General features: G+C 34.7%; 1 long non-coding RNA gene across 2 annotated transcripts in view; it reads right to left on the bottom strand.

Moving 5' to 3' along the window:
* Nucleotides 1-21467, bottom strand: part of LOC119716929 (uncharacterized) — a 185184-nt gene that overhangs the window by 71115 nt on the left and 92602 nt on the right. For both annotated transcript variants that reach the window (XR_011808970.1, XR_005265746.2), the window contains exons 2-3: nucleotides 19125-19192; nucleotides 15380-15437 (exon numbers count right to left, since the gene is read on the bottom strand). This is a non-coding gene — a long non-coding RNA (uncharacterized lncRNA). The remainder of the gene's footprint in view (nucleotides 1-15379; nucleotides 15438-19124; nucleotides 19193-21467) is intronic.

Raw genomic sequence — 21467 nt, 5'->3', positions numbered from 1 at the left:
CTCATCCTCATTTCCTTTCCTGGCAGGTCTGATCGCTTATGTGTTTGATGTTTTTCATGAAATGGTTCTTCAGAAATTATTTTTAAAGGGCATGACATACACAGGAGAGAAGATGGAAGGAAATCTTGATTAAAAAAATCCAATCTGATCTCTTCATGTAAATATCCTGCATATTTTTTCATCTTTCTGTGTTGTTTCAAGACTACTAGTTTTTAATTCAGAAAACACAACTAGTCGTTCTCAGCTTTGAATAAATTAATTCCCTTCTTATTGTCTCAATTTCCTGATATACTTTTACTACTGTTCAAGTACTCTGAATTCCATCAACTAACTTGTACAGATTTTTTCCTCTCTAGTTTACACTGTGTTGAGTATACAATATTCCATTATCTCTATATATATCACATAGTAGGAACTTTGTCAACCAACATTATGCTTTTAATCTGTAAAAACACTGTTCAAGTCCTTGTTCTTAGCTCTTGTACAAATCTAAAGTAAATGATACTAAGAAAAAATATTTACATTCCAAAAACAGTATTTATTTATTTATTTATTTATTTATTTATTTATTTATTTATTTATTTTTAAGTCAAGATATTCTCACAAGTCATTTTAATGCTTAGTGGTAATCTTCACCTGCCTTAGCCAACAGTTGCTTTAGCAGAAGCAGTCTTGTTGATCCTTAGCAGTATAGGCTAGGGTAGTAACAATATTATGCCTCAACCAAAGGTGAGTCAGATGATATGTCAGATGATCTTTAAAAAAACTGTTTATTGAAGAAGTAGGTTTCTTGAGGCATATGTACAGCTTCAGCTCACTGTATAAAGCAAGACAATCTCACCATGGTATTGAGATCTTATCCTACCATTTGATGTGTGAGTCTTTATGCATGTACTTAGCCCTCAGCCTCCCAACTCCAGGCTATGTGTCATATGATGTTTGATGGCATTAATTTTAGAAGGTCAGGTCAGGTGCTCTATTTTCTTGTTCAACAATGTTCTTGCTCAACTTTTTCTTATATGTTCTCTTTGTTGTGCCTAAATTTTACCCATTGCATTTCTTCAGTGACTGGTAATTGACTATCAGTGGGTTATTTCTAGCACTTGGCCCTTTGGTTTCAAGCTTGTGCTGTTTTATTTATATATTTATTTATTTATTTTGTATTTTTTTAAGATATGATGAGTTGCAAATATAAAACCTTAGAAGATCAGTCCTATTTATGAATATTTGCAGAGCTTTTCTAATGCTTAGTAATTTCCTTCCAGATTTTGAACAAAAAAAAAGGAAGAGTTCACCAAATATGTATGTTTTAGGTGAGGCAGGAAGAATTGAAGACATTGACTATTCTGTGCCTGATCTGGGAACAGCTGGACCAAGCTAGTGCACCGATCTGCATAATAGTGGAGGGAGTTTCCCCAGGAAAACAAATAACAGAAGTAGCATTCCTACTCATTTATTTATTTTTTTCCTGGATCTCTGGTAGCAAGTAGTACCTGAGGAAATTGTTTTCCTCTCACATAAATTTCAAGCATTGAGTTTAGTGGTTATATAAATATATTTTTTTTCAGTCTGAAGAATCTCAATATGTTTTTGGCTGAGAGGCAAAGTCTTTATAAATTTATTGTGTATAAGACAGTTGTGGATAAGTTAGAGACACCCACAAAATTCATTGGCTCAGAGCACAGCTACAGGTAAAAGAGATACTTGACATGGGATTGAAATGGTGCCTTAACAGGCGAAGGGATTAAAAAAAAAAATAGGAGTGTCTCTTTGTATACACCCTCTCTCCTCTCTTCCTCTCACCTGTTTTCCCTATGACAACTACATATTGTGGGTCTAGAGCCAGTGGCTCACTTGGGAAGATTTGCTATTCAGTCTCTCAGTAGTGGCATTAGGGAGATTAGCTAGTTTGGCTAAGCAAGGCTTGGTTAATCATGTACTCCTTCTGTGTATAAATCCATAGAGACCCCTTAAAGCAAATTGATTTTCGGATGCATGATAAAACAGCTGTCAAAAGTAGAGAGGGAATTTTGTCAAAGAAATTGAGACGTGCTCTTATAAAAAGGCATGAAGGCCCTTTCTAGTTGCTCTGTAAGTTAAGGTATTATCTTTCCAGTATTTCTGCCTCATGAGGTTGAGCACACATGAATTGAATTCATAATTCTGGAGCATGCCACGTAATATGTCATACAGAGCTCAAGGGCAGAGGGACACCCTCATGATATAACAGTACTTGAGTGTCCTGACACAGTCACGTGAGATAGCACCAGACCCCTGGATCTGTTCGTGTAATGAAAAAGGGTTTGAGTAGTTGGGCCTTGGGGTGAAAAAGAAGCCCCCATCTTCTTCAGTTATTCTTGGGATTAATTAAAGTCCTCATAGCCCTAGACTGTAAATCCATGCCATGAACAATTTCTCAAATAGTTCAACTGCTTTTGGAGAAAGTACAGCTCCTGCTAATATGTCTTCCATAGCTCATGAACCTGGAAGAATCCTATACACAGTTTTGTTAACTTCCATACAGTTTGACTGAGACTGATAGGAATACAGAATTTTATTATTATTTGTTTCTTCTTCTTCCTTGACAGGTATTTGCACAGATGAGCACACATCTGTCTCATGCAAGTTCTTTGCAGTTTTATCCATTCTTATTATGACCATGCCAAGTAAAGGAGGATTTCCTTAGCTTGTTGGCAGAAAACACTGGTAATTCCATTCTTGGGACCTGTTTCCATTTCTTTTCTCCATTTGAACATTACTAACTTCAATTTCTAGCCTTTCCTTTTTCATAGTACCTCAAATCTTTCAGGATCAGTTCCTTCTAGTAATAGCATTTTTTACAGCACTGCTGTAAAAAATGGGGTATATAATGCTTCTAGTCTCTTAAATGTGACAGGAAAACTAATGACTCACTCAGAAAATGACTGTCTGTTGATTCAGTAACATTGTCCCTCATACATACTTTGAATATTTTGAAGAGAATATTTTTCTAGAAGAGGATCTTGGAGTGATGGATATGAAATATTTTCAGGAATCTTTCATGCTGATTCACAAAGTTATTTGTTTCCTATACAACAATTAGAAATCTTCCCTAGTTACAGCAAACAAAAAGAGGAAAGTGATACTGATTTGAGTGCATTACAAACTCTGTCACTTTGAGGGACATACACAGAATACCAGGTGAAATATAGAAGTGAATCTTGCAAAAAACTGTCTTTCACCATCCTGTGCTAAAACCTATGCTGCAGTTTGCAGTCAGGTCATGTCCATACAATCAGGACATACTCTAACTCTATCACAACTGGAACAAGCGTCACATTCTCATATGCTTGTATTTTTCTTGGAAGTATCCCTGAGAACACAGGTGGAGAGGAAGCCACTGCACACTCTAATAGGCTATTCAAGGAGGTAGGACTGTGGGCTGCAACAAGAAAAAAATGGCTACTCTGTAAGTAGACACATCCATTTCCTTCCATCCATCCCAATTTGCAGATTATCATGTAGACATCTGACTTACTCCACTAGAACTGTATTTGTATTATTTTCCCCTGTTACTTACTTACTTATTTATACCCTTGTACTAATCTTGGATTAGAAAATTTGTCAGGCTTTTACCTTGATAAAGACATTTTGTGATGTTTCTAGAATATGGTGTAGTCTTAGAAGTTCCTTCTGTATAGTTGTTAGATCAAAAGATCTCCCAAATGTGGATTGCTGTTAATTTTTCACAGTCAGCCTTTTTAGCTGAAAATATTTTAAAGTAAATTGCTCAAATTTTCTAGTTCTTGGTAATTCTTTAGACTGTATTTGAAGATGTTTGTGGCAGCTTCTAATCCACATGGTATTTCAGCAGCTTTTTACACCTAGGAAAATCCTCTGACACTAAGGGTTGCCTTTATATTTTGACATATTTTGTACTTAGATTGCACTTCTTCTCTTCACTTAGAGAAAATATTATTGGAAAATTACTGTTCCTTCTCTTCCTCTAGTCAATAATGAGAAATTTTGAACACATACCTCAGTCCAGTCTTTCCATCCTGTTTAGATTTAGAAGAGGTAGAATTTCAGCTGTGCAAAGCACTGAAAAACTGTTTGGAGTAATAGCCAAACATAACTCAAGAAAGGGGATTGAGCACTCTGTGATATGAAAAGCTTAAGTCAGAGTTGAGAGATTATACAAAATATGGGACAAGTCTTACGCAAACAGCTTCAGAATAGATCTGAGATTTTTTAATTTTTTTTTTTCAGAACGGAGACAGAAGTATATAAATGCAACAGAAATACTATACTGCTCACACTGCTGGATTTCAAGCGAACTGTTCAAATATTAAAAAAGATTAATATACCATGTGAAAAGATTTACAGGCTCAGATCACAGATGTATAGCTTTGGCTTCATATAGCAATTGCTTAACAAAATCTCTAAACTGTGCTTTCTAATGGAGGGCAAAAGGAAATAATGTTAATGATGAAACAGATGACAGTGAGTGCAATGGGAAAATTAAATGTTATGCATTTAATATACACTATATTATGTTCATTTATCTAATGAATAACAGATATGTCTTGTTATATTTTGGCAATTCTGTCTTCAGTTTTTAATTTCACTGTCCACGTGTCACACACAAGTCTGTGAAGAACAGCTATGGCTACAAATTAATCAGATTAATTTTTGTTGTCCAGAAATTAGTCATTGATTTTTTTTTCGAGACATCATCACATTCCTTTCCCCTTACTGTTCTCTTTATTGTAGTATACTTGTACATATTTATTTTATCTGTGTTTGCATGTACTTCTCCCAGCTATATAACTTTGCATCTTGCCATTTCTGTTCTGAGATTTTATTTTTCTTTTCCTACTCATCCATTAATAATAAAAATTGTCAGCAATCACCCCTTGCTCTTTTGCCTACAAAAACATGAAGATGAGAAGGTCAAAGGAAGAAGCAATCTGTTCTAGCCGAACAAAACATGAGCCAAATATGTGATCACACCATCTACTCATAACTCAAAAAAAAACAAAAAAAAATCCACACAAACTTCGAGTTCTGAGTTCTATTTGCTGCAGCACAAGAGGGCACTGTTGCATTAATTCTAACTTGTTTTCTGCTCAGCATTACAATAAAGCCGGGATTTACATTAATCTAGGATCGGATTAACACCAAATGATCACTGTTATAAGCAAATAGGTCGCTGGCAGAGAATACAATTTATACAAAGAAGAAAGGCTCTAGTAAATTTATCTATTCCAAAATGTATAGAAATTTCTTGAAGACTGATAATGTCATAGAAGGAAAAACAAACAAACAAACAAAAAAACAGCAAGAATGAAAAATTCAATAAAAATAAATAAATTCTAAGTCCAAAGTATTTATTTTTAATTTTCTAGTAATTAGAGAATGTGGAATGCTAAACTAGGAAAGACAACAGAGCCAACCAAAGAAAATGGGTAATAACATGAACCTTAAAAAAGACATAAGAAAAGGTATGTGAATATGTATGCATGTGTGTGTTCATACATGTGTGTGGATGTGTGTATACATATAAACAAAAGAAACAGAGAGTGAGAGACGTGAAAGTATTGAGAACACACGTATTGAAAAGGTAATGACAGAAGACTATTAGGAGTTATTCATGCTGCCTTAATTTGGGCAACCACTCTGTTTCTTTCCTTTTTGTATTGCTCTCAGCTAATTAATCCAATTCCTCACTTAAATGTATTTTGGAGATTCCTGTCATAAATGTCAGATGTTCTCCCTGCATTATACTCATTTAAGGCTGTTCATTGACATTGACTTTGTCAAGGACTGATGTCAGGCAATTTTGGGGCTCCAGCTCTAACCAGATGACCAATTATTCAAACTATGAAAAAAATAAAAAATAAAAAAAAGATAATTATTGTAAGTCATGATGAATCCAACTCTGGATGTTTGTGAGCCAAATCTGGAGCCAAAATTTTAATATGGATTCTTGGGATCTTGATGAATTTATAGTAGCACCTACCATGCAGACCTCCAGCTCCTGTTTAGAGGAGAACTGATGTCCCTGCTCTACACTTATTCTAATAAATGATTTACTAAATCACATCTTGACCTTGCAAAATGCAGCAGCTCTCTCAGTTTGTCCTAAAAGCACCTACTTGGCTTGAAACCATACATTTATTCTACACAAAAATAGATATTGGTCAACCTGTTTCATCATCCTATTTTACTCGTAACTCTGGGAGAGTAGCCTATGTACTGTCCTTGAAGTATTAATTTTTTTAAATGGAAGTATACATGTCTTTTTTGCTAATCTATTAGTCTCTGTTTTGGCATAGATTTGCCACTTAGGATGCCATGTATTTCCTAAAACAGGAATAAGCATCTTCCAGCTATATCTTAACAATCACCTATTATGGACTAAAATTAGTCCTGTATTGTTTATTATAGCTTAAAATGTAATAATTCTTATGATTCAATAAAGCTAGCAGTGTATTCTTCCTTTGCTGACCAGTTGTCTTTTCTTCAGCATTAGCTAGAGGCTAAAGTAATGTTTGTCTATAAATGACGCGAATTGTTTCCCAGCAAACTGTGGACCATTGCATGTGACAAGTTCCTGGATTTTCACACCATGCAAAAACATAGTCTTAAGGCTATTTATGACACTTGAGATAGAAAGGTCAGATATGTGTTCAATTTCTAAGTATTTGGAAAAGCTGCAAAGTGTATCCAAGTGCTTCTGTCTCTGCAGCTCACTTCTTTCCAATGCCCAACTGATAATTAAGAAAAGAATTCCTCTGGACAAGCAAGCAAATTTCTTGGCTAAACTCTGAATCTGTTATAAATATTTTGGTATCTTTCATTCTCTCAGACTACTAGGTAGGCATTCTTTTCAATGCTGAATTATTTTTACTGTACAAGTTTACGAGTAATCTCCCTCTGCACTCTGGCAGCTTCTGCAAAGTAGTGTACTCAGGGATTCAGCAAACCTACCTGTACAGAGAAAGGAAAAGTACTCTTCATAAATATAGTAAGCTAAGTAATTTCCTGCTGAAGTTGTCACCTGTAAGCTAAGGAAGCATCTATATTTCCACACATGCCAGTAATTCTATAGATAATTTTACCCAAATGGAAATGAGGATGATTGACTAAAGCTGTCTACACATATTTACAAATCCTTGGTTTCAAAGTACTGAGTTATAAAGGGAACCCCACAACTAATACATATGGTTCATATGCTTTCATATTGTTTTATATTGTTTTTAATTAGTTCAAATAACTGCAATGAAAAATGAGTGGGATTCCTCTCACCCAACTCAACAATCTGTAAGTTAAAATTTGGTCCAAGTTGTCCGTGGACAACTTTAACAATGAGGACAATGCTACTTTTTCTAGAGTCAAAACTTAAAGACGAGATGTATTGCAAATACATTTCAAATGAATGCTCCAAAAATGATGTGACAGTGAAAACCAAGCCTTTAAGGAGCTCATCCTATCAAGTTGAGTGAAATGTTTCTTAATGTCCATGGAAACTTGCCTATGCACAGGAAAAAATAAATAAATCTGATACTAGAATACTTTCCAATTTTGCTGGCCAAAGTGTAACAGGACCTAATAGTTGGGAGTTGATGTTAGACAAATTCAACCTTGAAATTAGAACCAATTTCCTGTCTGTAAGGGCAATTAAACAGTTTCCAGGGTAGACAAGAAAATGGTAGACTAACCACTCCTTAATGATGAGACCAGGTTTTCTTTTTCCCTAAATAGTACAGTAACATAGTTTCTGGGAGAAATTCAAGGCCCATAGGCATGTTTGAGTTAGTTAATAGGATCATTCTTTTAGAACTTTAATCAGTGAATATATGAGTTGGCTTATTCATCTACTTCTTTGCTGAACTTCGAATAAAAGAATATCGCCCCAACATTTCTGCTAGTCACCCAGAGCGTTTTGGAAGAACATTATACCTAGAGGCACAACTGATCAGATGTGTTCTTGATTGCATTTGTTTTTCACCTTCTTCCTCTGAAACATCATTTATTAGTATAGTCGTGATTAAATGTAAGAGTAGGATTATTTATTTTTTCAAAAAAAAAAAAAAAGAGAGGAGAGAAGGAGGGGAGTAAAAGGGAGGAACAGAGGGAAAGTTGAAATTCTCTGAAATTTGGATGGGAAATTGACAGTTTCATCTGCTTGGGCCACATACATGTATATGATTATGCCAGCCAGTCATTTTCCTGCCATTGTAGATCCCTCCAGGCATTGTCAATATTTTTACCTCTGCTGTTCCCTTTCTATAGAATGGGTTTCATTTTATTCTGTAGCTAGGGACTGCATACTTAACATGGGCATGTCTGTATGTACGTGGCTGTGTTACACCAGATGTCTGCATGGACAATATAATGAGCCTTTTGGCACTTATTTTTATTTTGTTCATTTTCCCAATTGTAATTCATTATCAGTCCGCCAAAAATACAGTCATGGTAATCATGTTATTTGTGCCATCCCTTGAACCTAAGGACTCCTTACTGATTTATACTGGCTTTACTGGCATAATTATGTGTTAGCACTGAGATAATGTCAAAAGATGGCCCCTGTGTCTTTCTCATAGAATCTGAGTTAGTGCTTTGCCTAAAAATATGGGCATAGTGTTTCTGAAGTTCACTTGGTAAAGGCCTAAGATCTCAGAACAGTGTGAGAAGCAGATATCTTTATAACAATAAGCTGGCAGCAATTTTTGATAGAAAAGAAACCAAAGGAAACAGGGAAGAAAAAAAAAAAAAAAAAGACTATTTCTGCTTATGTTTCTTTCAAAAGCTTTAATGTAAACACAATAGCAGAAGAATTTGAAAAGAGGCTCCAAGGAATGTCTGCCCTTACAGAATTAGAAAGGGAAGGACAACTACAGTTTACCTATATTTAGGCATATTCAATCTGCACAGTTTTTCAGTTATTATGTCCTATCCTATTTCTACGGCAAATAACATCAAAGTTGCCTAAATGACTAAAATTTAAAGAAGCCAAGTGTCATATACTGTCTATGATTTCCACTTCAAGCATTCTGCTCTTCAAGGCCCTTATCAAAAGTAAAAGCTTTTCATCTTATGACCTAGCAGCCATCCCAATTCACTGGGATGGCTTCTGACAACAATGTTAATTTTTTATTTTTTTCTTTAAAAATATGAATCTTTGGCAGAAGTCAGATTTTTCACTTTTAAGCTGGAGAAATGTTGATTATAATAAGACTATGGCTTAAAAAATAAATAAAATATATTGAATAGACCAAGAAAAACACTTCAGGAAAGCTGTGGAACATATACTAAAGGCATTTACACAAATGATTGGCTGGAAATAAATCTCAGAAGTCTAAAAATAGACGAGTGGGATATAAATCCCATTAGGAATACCTTGTCATTTTGACTGCATATGAAGGACATTGGTAACAGTCAAAAACTGTAACAGAAGCTATCAAATGATTCAGGTCACTGCAAGGAAATATAAAAGAAGGCAAGTCACCAGCATACGTAAGATATGTAAGAACTTATATATAAATATATCAGATACAAAGGGATCTCCTAGACAGGGGGTTCCATTTTCTGCCTTTTCAACCCTTGGCTTTCTATTGTAGCTTTTGATTTTATACTTTCAAAAATAGCCAGTACCATCCCTCAGAACTGCTTATTAGTGTTGATTCAAGGTCTCTTCCACCTTTGAGGTATGGCAGAAGGGAGCTAGAATGGAAAAACGAACAGTTCTGTGAGACAGGAACTAATTGTTAAGCAAATATAATGGACTGAAACTGAGATTGTGTACCAGTGAAGAGTAATTTGGGTAAATTATTTCATAAGTGATGGACAGCATGTACCAAAGCATGTACCTGAACTACTATATTGCACAATACCTTCAGGATTAAGCTGAGGGTACATGAAAGAAAAAAAAGAGAAAAAACATGGGAGAGCCACTTAGTATGTCTTTCAGCATGAATATAACATAGGCTGAGCAGGCTTGAAAAACCTAATTAAAGCAGTAGAATGTTAATTTTTTCCTTCCTTCCTTACTGAGTTTCTGCCTTCCCACCCTCTCTCTTTTAATATCAAATGCTGTTAAAGTGAAAGGCTTGGAAAAAATTAAGGTGATTATTAGAAAATTTGGAATTTTCATGGGGAAAAATGTTCACTCTCTCCTTTCTGCCACTCCCACTCAATCGCCTTTTGTGTAAAATTTAAATGTAGAGCTCCTTTGACACAGGAACCAGATATAACTGGTGTTCTCAGGTTAAGAAAAAGAAAAAGAAAAAGGAAAAGAAAAAGAAAAAGAAAAAGAAAAAGAAAAAGAAAAAGAAAAAGAAAAAGAAAAGGAAAAAGAAAAAGAAAAAGAAAAAAGAAAAAGAAAAAGAAAAAAGAAAGTTTTCCCATATTTCAATTCACTTTTTTTTTTTTTTTTTTTTTTTTAAGTATTTGTTTGCTAGAGGTTATTTTTCTAGACTGTTTTAATTTCTTTTAAATGCTTGCATCCCTGCAATGATAAAACCCATTGATCTATCCACCTTGTGAATGGATCCTCCTGAGCATCTTAAGATGGGAGACTAAAACAGTGGGTACAATCACAGATAAATCTGATAGTAAAACTCTCTTTGACTATAATGGAACGAACTTTATTAGCATGAATGTTTATTTCAAACTGTCATATACAATGCCTTTTTTTCACTTAAGTTATTTTACATAACTCCAGGCCTAAATGCATAGCTATATTTGTGTAGCAGTTACCAGGGTAAGATCTTGCAGGGACTCATTGGCTCTAAGCTTTCACAGGCTGGCCTGGCCATATGCTGTTACTGAACACTCATTGTTAGTTACAGGTTTGAAGAGTTTTTGTGATTTTTTTTTTTTTTTTCCCCCAAGGGAAATGGCATTTTTATGAAAGTTCTCTCTCTTCTGGAGACTACTAATCAAAGATTAACTCATGCATGCTCCAAATGCTTTTTTTTTTTTTTTTTTTTTTTTTTCCCTGCTCCAAATAGAAATGCTAAAGGAAGCTTTCTAAACAACCATTTATAACTGATTTAAATAACTGCCAGACAATAAAATCTGCTCTTCCCTTCAGGCACTTTAAAAACTGCAGCATGACACAGTTTAGCAGCCACTAATACCCATATTTGTAAAATGAAAAGACATATAAATGGACACTTCTATTGTAATAAATGAAAAAGCATTGTTTTAAACTTCAAGAAAGCATTGCTACAACCTTTGTTGTGCCACTCCTTTAAGTGAATTGAAATTGTACATTTTTTTAATCTTGTGGGGGCAAGAGGGAATGCTAAATGTTCTGCTAAATGCAGAACGTTAAGGACATTTTTTGTACCTGTGCTTGATTTACTTCAACATTATCTGGGACACATGTGCAGCTCACATAAAAGAGTCCGTGGACATGTTTTATTCCATGACTGAAATAATTTGCTAGATGATCTGCACTCCTCCTAATTCATTTTCGTGAATGCCCCTATAATTTTTTAAGTTGTCTTCTTGACCCTATTTCATCATACCATGCTAAATGCTACGCTGTCAGGCTTGCTTTAGAATTCTGTAGGCTGTCTGAGAGAACAGTTCTCAAGCTCCACATACAGCTTTTTTCCTGTTGTACCAACCTGCACACTAGTAAAGAATCTATGTAGAGCTTGGCCAGTTTAACACAGTGCAAGAACAGCCCCTTGGATTATGAGGGCCTCGGGCACTGGGAGTGTATCTTTCTCACTTTGGCCAGGAAGCAACAGAAAGGAAGCAGACCGATTATAGAAACAAGTAGTGCAAGCACACCCCAAGACTAAGGAAGAAGAAACACCCAACAGGAGCACTGAACTCCCAGTGAAAAAGTAGGCATGCTGACCACTGGCTGTGATGTTCCACAACCTCTGTGCTGAAGGCTAGTACAATCAACTGCATGACACAGAGGACTTTGAAAGGGTAAACAAAACTCTGGAAAAAAGGCACAGATATTGGTAATCCTACGCAACAATTTTGAAGTTATTTTTTTCTCTTAAAGGGGTGATATTTTCAATTTATCAAGCAGCTACATTTTAATAAGATTGCATAATGATGACAGCAATTTGTTTATGGCAATGGGCTATTAATAATGTAGTGTTAAAACTACCATCACATTTTCTTGTTGATGATGTGAGTGGAAATACAGCCTCACATCATGTTTCTACAGCATTGAAATTAGGATTTAGGAGATTTAAAACTGACCTTAGTGCTCACAGGGTCAAACTTCTTGTCCAAATTAACTCATGTTTACAGAGAAACAGTAGCTGTCTTCCAAATGTTTTCCTTTTTTTTTTTTTCTTTTTTTTTTTTTTCTTTTCCTTTTTTTTCTCCATAGAGGATACCCTGTTTTGCAGTTTAACTATTGACACTATCTTCTCTTATACAGTAAGGTCCTGGTTGTCGCTTTACTTAATTGTAGTTAACCCTTCTCTGCTCAAACTCTTGACATTTCAATAAAAAAGGTATAATAACAATTTTGTTTAGAAGTGTTTATTTGGCATTATTAAAATTATTCTTGATCTGGGGCATGTTAAGCAATTTAAAATTTCACTGAATTCAATTATTAGATTTCATTTAGTGAACTGCTGTTAGAAAGCACACTTGTATGTCATTCTAACACTTGCAGTACTTCTCATACTTCTTTACCTGCAAATATGTATCACCCAATACCATGCGCACAAGTTAGGTATATAAGAATATGAAGCTGGGGTCACTCATGGGTCAGTAAATCCAAACTCTCAAAATTACAGAAAAATATAATCATTTTATAAATGCTCAAGCCCTTCTGTAGCCCGGTAAGCATGACTTTTGCCATTACCAGGAGAAGGTATACGGCTTTGCACTGACCTGGCAGTGAACAGTCTCACTTGTCTCCATTCATATTGGTCTGAGTTGCTTTTAGCTTGGTTTAGCAGCTGTTCAGGAGTCAGTTCTAGCTTAAGTGCTGGGAATACCCAGTGTGGTGAAGACCCAGGAAACCACTGTGCAACAAACCACAGCCCTTTGGGGTAACAGAAACTGGGGAAGGCTGTGGATGACTTTTAATTTTGGGACAGTAAGCAAAGGAAAGAAGCAAACTTTGCTAAGAAACCATAAAAAACAGACGGGTAGAAAAAGACAGAGAAGGAAGAAAAAATGATAAACATCTGCTGAATATCTCAGGATGCTGACAAGAAATCATAACTTTTCCTTGCTCTTCCGGGATAGACTACAATTTTGAGTATTAGGACTCAGGGGAATATTGATAGGGTGAGTCCAATATCAGATAAGAGAGGGAGATACAAAAAAGGTTACTTTTGTAATAATTTTAACTGTGATATCAATGAGCTTTTCCTGTATTGATTAGATAATCAATCCATTAATACATGTATTGGACTAAGTGTAAATTCTGTGTATATATGATACATTCATCTTGGGCTATAAGGATATTTTGACTGTAGCTCTTGGATGTCTTCTCCTCCTTTACACTTAGCTTGGAAATTTATTCTGCAGTTTCTTTATTCTCACAATTAGAAGGCTTTCCAAGTTTCAAAGTACCATCATTGTTACTTTATATCCACATATTCTGATGCCAGCATTGCTCTTTGGTTTAACAGTTCTTTTATCCCAATTTTTATTCATGTTGGCAATCCTAAATTGTCTTTCGTTCAAAATGTATTATAAAGTTTGCAGGATCCCATCTGTGTAATATAAAACTATGTATGGTCTCGTAGAAAGAAGTGAGCAGATTCAGCAAAGCCTATTGCTCCACGCAGAGACTTCCTCAAAAGGATTATTTATTTATTTATTTATTTATTTTTAACAAATTCATCTATAGGGATAAATTGAGGTTTAACAGCACCTGTTGGTGGGTATAAAGCATGATCAAAAACTTCACACCTAAGACAAATCATTACTCTGTTCCTTTATGTATTATGTAATACCAATTTTAAGTAGAAACTCTCATTTACATTCAGATATATTTCAAAAGTGTGCCCCTTGCGATGGTACATCTAGAATAAACATTACAGTTCTAACAAAGCCTCAGGACAGAAATTTAGAGAATGTATGTAGTGTGCTAATAATGTATTACACAAGTTACAAAAGCAAAGAGCTGAAGGGAAAAGTGAAGTGTAAGAAAATAAAGAAACCTCATATTTGGGTGTAAGGTTAGCTCTCTTAATAAAGGAATTACACTAGCTATTTGTACCCCACTGGAGATAAAGTCTAAACTTCAAGCTTATTCAGTCACATAAAAAAAAAAAAAAGGAAGAGTCCGTGGTGCAGAAATTTAACAAGAACAGAGAGAGACTGAAAACTGAAATATTGAAAAGGTTTCCTCACTTTGTTAACTTTACTTCTACTCCGCTTCTCTGAGCAGAGTAGAAGTTAATATAAACTGCTTCAACTGCTTCTGTCTAAAATATAGTGGAGCAAGAAGTCTTAAAATATGTGTGAGGTCCTTTAGGAAAGAGAGAAAATTCTTAATTGTTTGGTCTTTAAGATGAAAAAATACAGTGCTGAGAAAATGTGACTGTGGCATTGCAAGGCAGTGAGGTCAATAACTTTGCGACTTTCAGTGATTTCTTTTTCACACCGGGGCTGAAAGGATGGGAGAAGCTATTTGCTACGCAGATAAGGAATTTACATTGTTGCCGGTTCTGTCTTTGGTCCTTTCCCATCTGAATACAAAATTACTATGGCATTTTCTCATAAGACTTCTGACAGCTGGCTAAAGGGGCTGTGGTTACCTTAGTAGAGTGGGATAGATAATGTACGTGCATGTACATTCGCATCTGGTTCTGTCAATTAGTGTGTGTCTGTAGGACAATACATTATCCTGGATATTCAAGTATTTCCAGTCCTCACTGATTAGAAAAGAGGAGGGCACATATCAGTATGGGCAACACTCTTAAGAAATAGGAGTAATTTACCAGAGGAAAAAACTTCATAAAGCCAAACTATATCTATGACTTCAGACATTCTGAGAGGCTGCAAGAAAAATATGAGGTAGGACCATTCAAAACTTTTTCTGCCTTGCGTATATATTATCAATAGTCTCAACATTTCTCTGCACACTGTTGTCTAAATGGGGTTTTCTTTTTTAGGATTCAAACAAGCATTCACACAAACATTTCATGAACATATGGTCAATTAAAGAGCTACACATAAGGCTCCTGTCTGACACTTTTTCAAGCAAGACACACCTTTTTGTATTTGCAAGAGCTTTAGACTGAAATAGAATTTTTCACTTTCTTTACTCTAATCACTGGTATCTCTTTTTTATAAAGATTTATGGTTTTATTTTGTTTGTTTGTTTTGTTTTCTTTTCTTATTGGTTTCTCTGTAGGTCTAACATAAGCAAAGAATCTGACCTACTCACCCTGAAATCCCTCACTATGTCTCCCTCCTTCTCCTGAAGCTTTTCACTGTGGTGTTCCCTGTGAAAATATCCAATAAGAGAACTTAAGTCCCATAGAGAGTAAGAATAGGTAAAAAAAAATTCTTTATGAATATTTTCATCATGGTGACATTGAAGTTTGGATTTGATCCACCAGTTCCAAAACTTATAGCAGTCTGTCAGGCTGAAATTCCCTGAAGATTACAGTAAAGCAAGGTGAACAATCACATGTTTCATAAGATGAAAACTGATCATGCTAAACCAAAACACAGTCATGTCACATCAATGGGCCAAAGCATCATTCTGCAATAATGCAAGAAAAAGTATCAAAACTCTTCTTAACAGATTACCTCTGAGACTTCTGATTCACCAATAAATTACATTAAAAAATCTGCATGATATTTTTTTTTTTTGCACAACACAATCATAAGAAAAAAAATCTTTTTTATTCATAGAAAAAGACATTAAGAAATAGCAGCATGTGGATGACTTAGAGCTATAGAATAATCTTGTGTGAAAAAGAAAAAAAAATCAAGCAGAAGGATACAAGTATTGCCTCAGTCTAAAAAGCTGCTAGGAAGGAAAAATATGAAACTTATTAGAAGTGCAAACACAGTAATAAGGGTATGGTTACATGTCACATTGCAACACCTCCAGGCATCTGAAAAGGCAGAACTATGTCCTACAGTTTTCATTGCAGTACCACAGAACTGAGTGCTACTTATTTTACCCATGGGATAAATTATTGCAGGAAGGTGCTACTCAATTTCTGATTAACTCAAGTAGCTCCACATAGTCCTGTAATGTAAAGTGCAAGCATGAAAGCAGAGGCTCTGGTTCAAAGCTGATAACCAAACTATACTGTAGTGTCCTGCATGCACTCATTGTACTTGATTATCAGTGGGGCAAGATTTCAAATGCATTTTGGTGACTACCAGTTCATAGAGGGGTTGTTTATTCCCTTTAGAAATCAGAAAGTTAGCCTAGAAATTTCACAACATTCCATAAAAGCAAGACAAATTGCAATGTAGTTTAGGCCCAGTGAAAATCAATCAGAAAAACAAAGTCTGGCTTCGTGGTGGACTTTCAAAATCCCTTCCTTGATATTGGTCATGTATGGGTCCTACACTGCCTTCCACATTGCATTATCATACAGTTCAATAGAACAATAATTGACATTCCAGATCTTCCTTGGTGTCAGTGATTGGGAGTGAAGACAAATATTTAGGAATATGAGCAACAGTGTGGGAATTCACACATTAGTGTTCTCTTCAAAATTCCCACTTACTATTTGTGCCCTTCCTCACCACACACATAGATGTCAGTATGAGGCCTGTCATGCTTCATGGGTTGAGCCAGGTACTTTGCTTCTCTACCTTGAAATATTCATTTATCAAAATTAACAGTATTTATAGATGAGTTGTGTGTCTACTTGGCCATTTTTGGGGAAAGGAAAAAAAAACTTTTATTACAGTCAAAATTAACTTTTTGCATACAAATCCTTTAAAATCTCAACCAAAAGAGGTACAAAAATTAACATGAAGGTCAAAATAGGAGTGAAAGTAGCAAAATAAACCATGCTTTTGAAAACAAACATTTATGTGAAACTAAAGTAGTTCTAAGAACAAACTGAAGGGTTTGATTGAGGATGAGTTTCATCCCCCTCAAAGGCTTATGTTTCTCTTAAGATAGAATATTGAAGCATTCAATAAATAAGGAATAAAATGATTACCGATCACATGATTTGCACTTAGCAATTGTTTAGAAATAAAACTCAGTCATCCCAAATCAAGAAAAAATGAAAACCTTGGTTTCAGGAAAAAGAAAAAAAAAAAAAACCATAATGTTTTTAATGTTTTAAGTTAACCCAATTCTCTAAGCATTGTTTTTACTAAGTCTTAAGAACCCAGGAGTTCCTATTCATCATTTACAAGCACATTTATCTTCTGTGAGTGTGCAGAGTATTAAATACCCCATGCATTATAAGGATTCTGTGGGTTCATGTTTATGAAATCACAGTGCCAATCAGGCACTAATCCTGTAAAGTAACATCCCACACAGTCTATCACTAAATTCAGTCTAGCAGTTTGAGTAATCAGACTGGCAAAACCTCTGATACAAGGCTGAAAATAGTAAAAACTAGTGCTGAACTGCTTATCAGCCTAGAAATTTTAGAGCAAATGCATTGAATGTAACAGCCAGAAACATTTTAATTACATCTCACATATTCTATTTTGTAACATTAGAAGGCTTTAAAAAATGTACATTGAACAAAAAGCCAAAGGTTTATAAAAGTAGATGAACAATCTTACACTGTAGGAGATATCACTGAAAGGAAGACTTTGGATAATAGCAGAATAATAACTTTTACTGGAAGAAAAAAAAAAGTTTCATGGGATTTAAAGTAATTAAGATACTAAATTGCTCAAATTTTAGTTTACTGGAAGATAATGATGGCTGGCTTCCAGTGTAGTAAGAATTTAACTTCATGAAACATTTTGGCCCCTCTAGTATTGTAACGCTTTTCAGAACTTCACTGCTGTAGTGCTCAGGAATCATCTTCCAAATTCCCAGATGTATTCACAATCCTATTTCTTCTTGCATTAACATTGCATCATAATTTAAATAACTTTTCTCCTTCCATGGAGTTCTTAGAGATGAGAATCATGATCCCATACTGGCTTAATTTTGCTTAACCAAAGCAACAGATTCTAGATATCTCTACCTATAGCCATGAGTAGCCTTTCTCTACAGTTAAGTCTACTAGGAATCATCTTTTCTGGGCAAGGTGTCAAACTATGGGCACTGTAAACAACCCAAACTGTCTCAGTGATGCTTGGTCATAGTGGCAGTACTATTTGTTTTCAGTGGATTTCAACAGTCATTTTTCTGTAAATCATTTATCCCCTCTGACATTATTGATTGCTGTCAAACTGACATACCAGTTTGTATTTGTATCTTAGTTAGGGTTTTTAGGTTTCCTAATCTTCAACATGGCTGAAGTTACTGATATCCACAACTGCCCCTTCAAATTTTTTATTTCTGCTTCTGAATATATTTTCTTTCTGTTGTATGTATACCTAAAGGATATAATTTAGTGCATGGTGACATTAAACTCTAAGGCTTTTGCTTTTAAAGAAGTGATTTAGAGTAGTGTACAAGCTACACATCTAAACCAGCCACTTCTTGACGTGTTTGTCCTCAAGCAATGGTCCAACCTGGTGAACGTGTTCTGTCATCCTAAGAGATGGCCATTGGTCTAGACAGCTGAGGGACATGAATTCACATTCAAATGATGTGAATTCATTCATCTGGGTGTTAAGTGCATGATACACAGCCAAAAAAATTCAAAATAGTTGTCTTGAGGCTCTGTGCCTTTAGTTAAGGAACTGAGAAGTTTTAATCAGTTTGTATCATAAGCAAAACATTCATATATATGCATCTGTTGGTCTACAAGACTGTACTCATAAACTGAAATATATAATGAAAATAGCTTTATTAGTGCTTATTCTATAAATCAGAGTGCATAAATTAAGTCTCTTGGAAGTCATTCATTTATGCTCACAGCAAAATTGACAAAATGTAGAACTCTTTGAAGTGATTCTGGTGGTTTCAGGCCAACGCCAAACATGTTTAGTTGCATATGATTTAGAATTTCCTTGTGCATGAAGTCTTATCTATTTTCTGCTCTGACTGTAGAAAAAAAGAATGGGGTTTTCAAACTTACATATTGACAGTCTCCAATCATGACTATGGACTCAAATTCAAAAACATCTGTTCAATGTCCTGTACAACCTGCATACAGTAAAAAAAAATTGTTGTAATATTCCTCTTGAGAATGATAGAAATTTATTTTTGTAATAAGTATGTAACTGCATATCTGTTTACTGGAAGAAAATCTACTACTTTCAGAATGTTGAAACATGAAAAATTCATTTTGTTTCAATCCAGAAGGACCATTGTGTCACCCCTTCCAGCAGTCTACAGAACACAGGAATGACGTTTCATGACAGTGTTTCTATATCAACACAAACAGCTATTCTTGAAAGTCATACATAGAACCTTATGGAAAAGTTATAAAAGTATCTGGCTTTCCTTCTTTCTGCATAAAAACATCAGCATTGTCTATGCTACCATATGAGGATGCATAAAATACATTGCAATTTCCATTACAACTGGAGGTATAACTTCAAAAGGTAAAATGCAAACTTACCAGAAACTGAATGTTGCAGGACATGGACACTGAAATGTTCTTTAAACACATTTAACCCTCCAAATAGCATGTTTCAAAACAAAATAGTATCATGACAACATTTTTTTGTAACAGACTAACTGAAATAATAGTTAAAAACAATAATAAAAATGATGCAAAGAATTAAAAGCATAGCTTTAAAAAATAAAATATTAAGTACAAAAGATTAGGGTTGGCTCAACCTCAAATTATTTGCTCATTCTTGTCAGATTAAGTATTTTTTTTTCAGTTTGTCTTGGAATATTTCTTTCTTGGCTTTCCAGTTCAGTCATAGAACCAAAATGTCTAATTTTAAATATCACAGTTTATTATATTGCTACAATATAATTTGTCAGAAAAGTCTAGTCTAGCCAATTTCTGTAAACTAAAGACTGAATGCTGTTTCCTTAAATATTATGATATCTTTTCTTACACAGTTCATGTAATTTTTGATATATCCATTTCAGAAATGCATAAGAAAAGGTAGTTTTGAAGTAGAGTCTAAATGACTGCAATTTCAAATTTTATTTCAATATGAAAATTATTTGATTTTTAATATAAAATATTGACCAGAATGATCAGTCTCATTGTTAATTTTAACTAGACAAGGAAGTATAATTGGAAAAAAATAGAAAACCTTTGGGCTAACAAGCCATCTTCCAGGTTTAGCTTACGTAGTGCTAATACTATGTAGACAAACAGGAGGTGTGGTCCCTTTTGTGCAAGGTTTGTAACTCAGAGCTCTGTCCATGCAAACTGCTCTCTGTGGGCAGATTCCTCTCAGCCTCTGAAGTTTCACTGACTAAAGATAGCCGAGTCCATGACAGTTTGTAGGCTAACAGGAGAAATATTTTCAGAATTACACTGCCCACAAAGAAAAACTACTTTAAATAGTTGTTTTGTGCACTTAGCAGAAAAGGAAGTTTTCTATTTTGAATACATCAGTGTTTTCCTGGATCAGCTCAGTGTTAGCGACTGTTCAGTTATGCCTAATAAAAGGAAGTGCATGTCTGTGTTTGTCTGCCACTGATTATAAGTATTTTTCCTTTGGAAATAGTATATTGACCAGAGAAGATTTATTTAAATTTATTGTATAAATAGACAAGAAACAACGTGTCAGCATAAACAAAGCAAATGTTACATGATATTTAGAACAGCTAGTAGAAGAAATATGATGTCGCTTGTATTTATTTTTTAATTTTATTTTAATTTATGTTTTAACTCTACTTGTTTTTGTTGCATGTTAAGTTAAATATCAAATGAATCTTAAGTCTTCTGTAAGCCCATTCATTCTTCCACTTTGTAAAATAATTGAGTTAGTTCCTGTTGTACATCATCACACTGATGAGATTTCTAGCAATTTATATTGGGTAAAAACTATCATTCAAGTCATGTACACAACATTTGTTTTTTAAAATAAGAGACCTACTAAAGGAGATTCCCAGTCTGTATAAATTCTCATTAAGCAATTTGGCATTTGGTTTGCCAACAGAAAATCTGTACTAAAATACTGCAGATGAGGTCTTAATTAAATGTAAAATTCACACTGAAAGACAATTATTCTGATGCTTCATCCATTGTGAATCTCTAATCCAAAAGTCACTTAGACTTTGTCATGTAATTTCAGACCAACTCTTAATTATAAATGATTGCACTGTGCTGTTATAGGAAAGCTATTCCCAACAACCAAGCGTCAGTGAAAGAAAACATCACATTTCTGTATAGTGTCACTAATACCCACAAACAATGTAGTCAGAAAGAAATGCTGATGGCAGTGAGTTTACACAATTGTGCTGGGCATGTATTTCAGGACTATTATCTCAGTTATCACCCTATTAT

This window comes from Anas platyrhynchos, chromosome 4 (genome assembly GCF_047663525.1).
Source record: "Anas platyrhynchos isolate ZD024472 breed Pekin duck chromosome 4, IASCAAS_PekinDuck_T2T, whole genome shotgun sequence".
NCBI lineage: Eukaryota > Metazoa > Chordata > Aves > Anseriformes > Anatidae > Anas > Anas platyrhynchos.
This window is presented reverse-complemented; position numbering and strand designations above follow the sequence as displayed.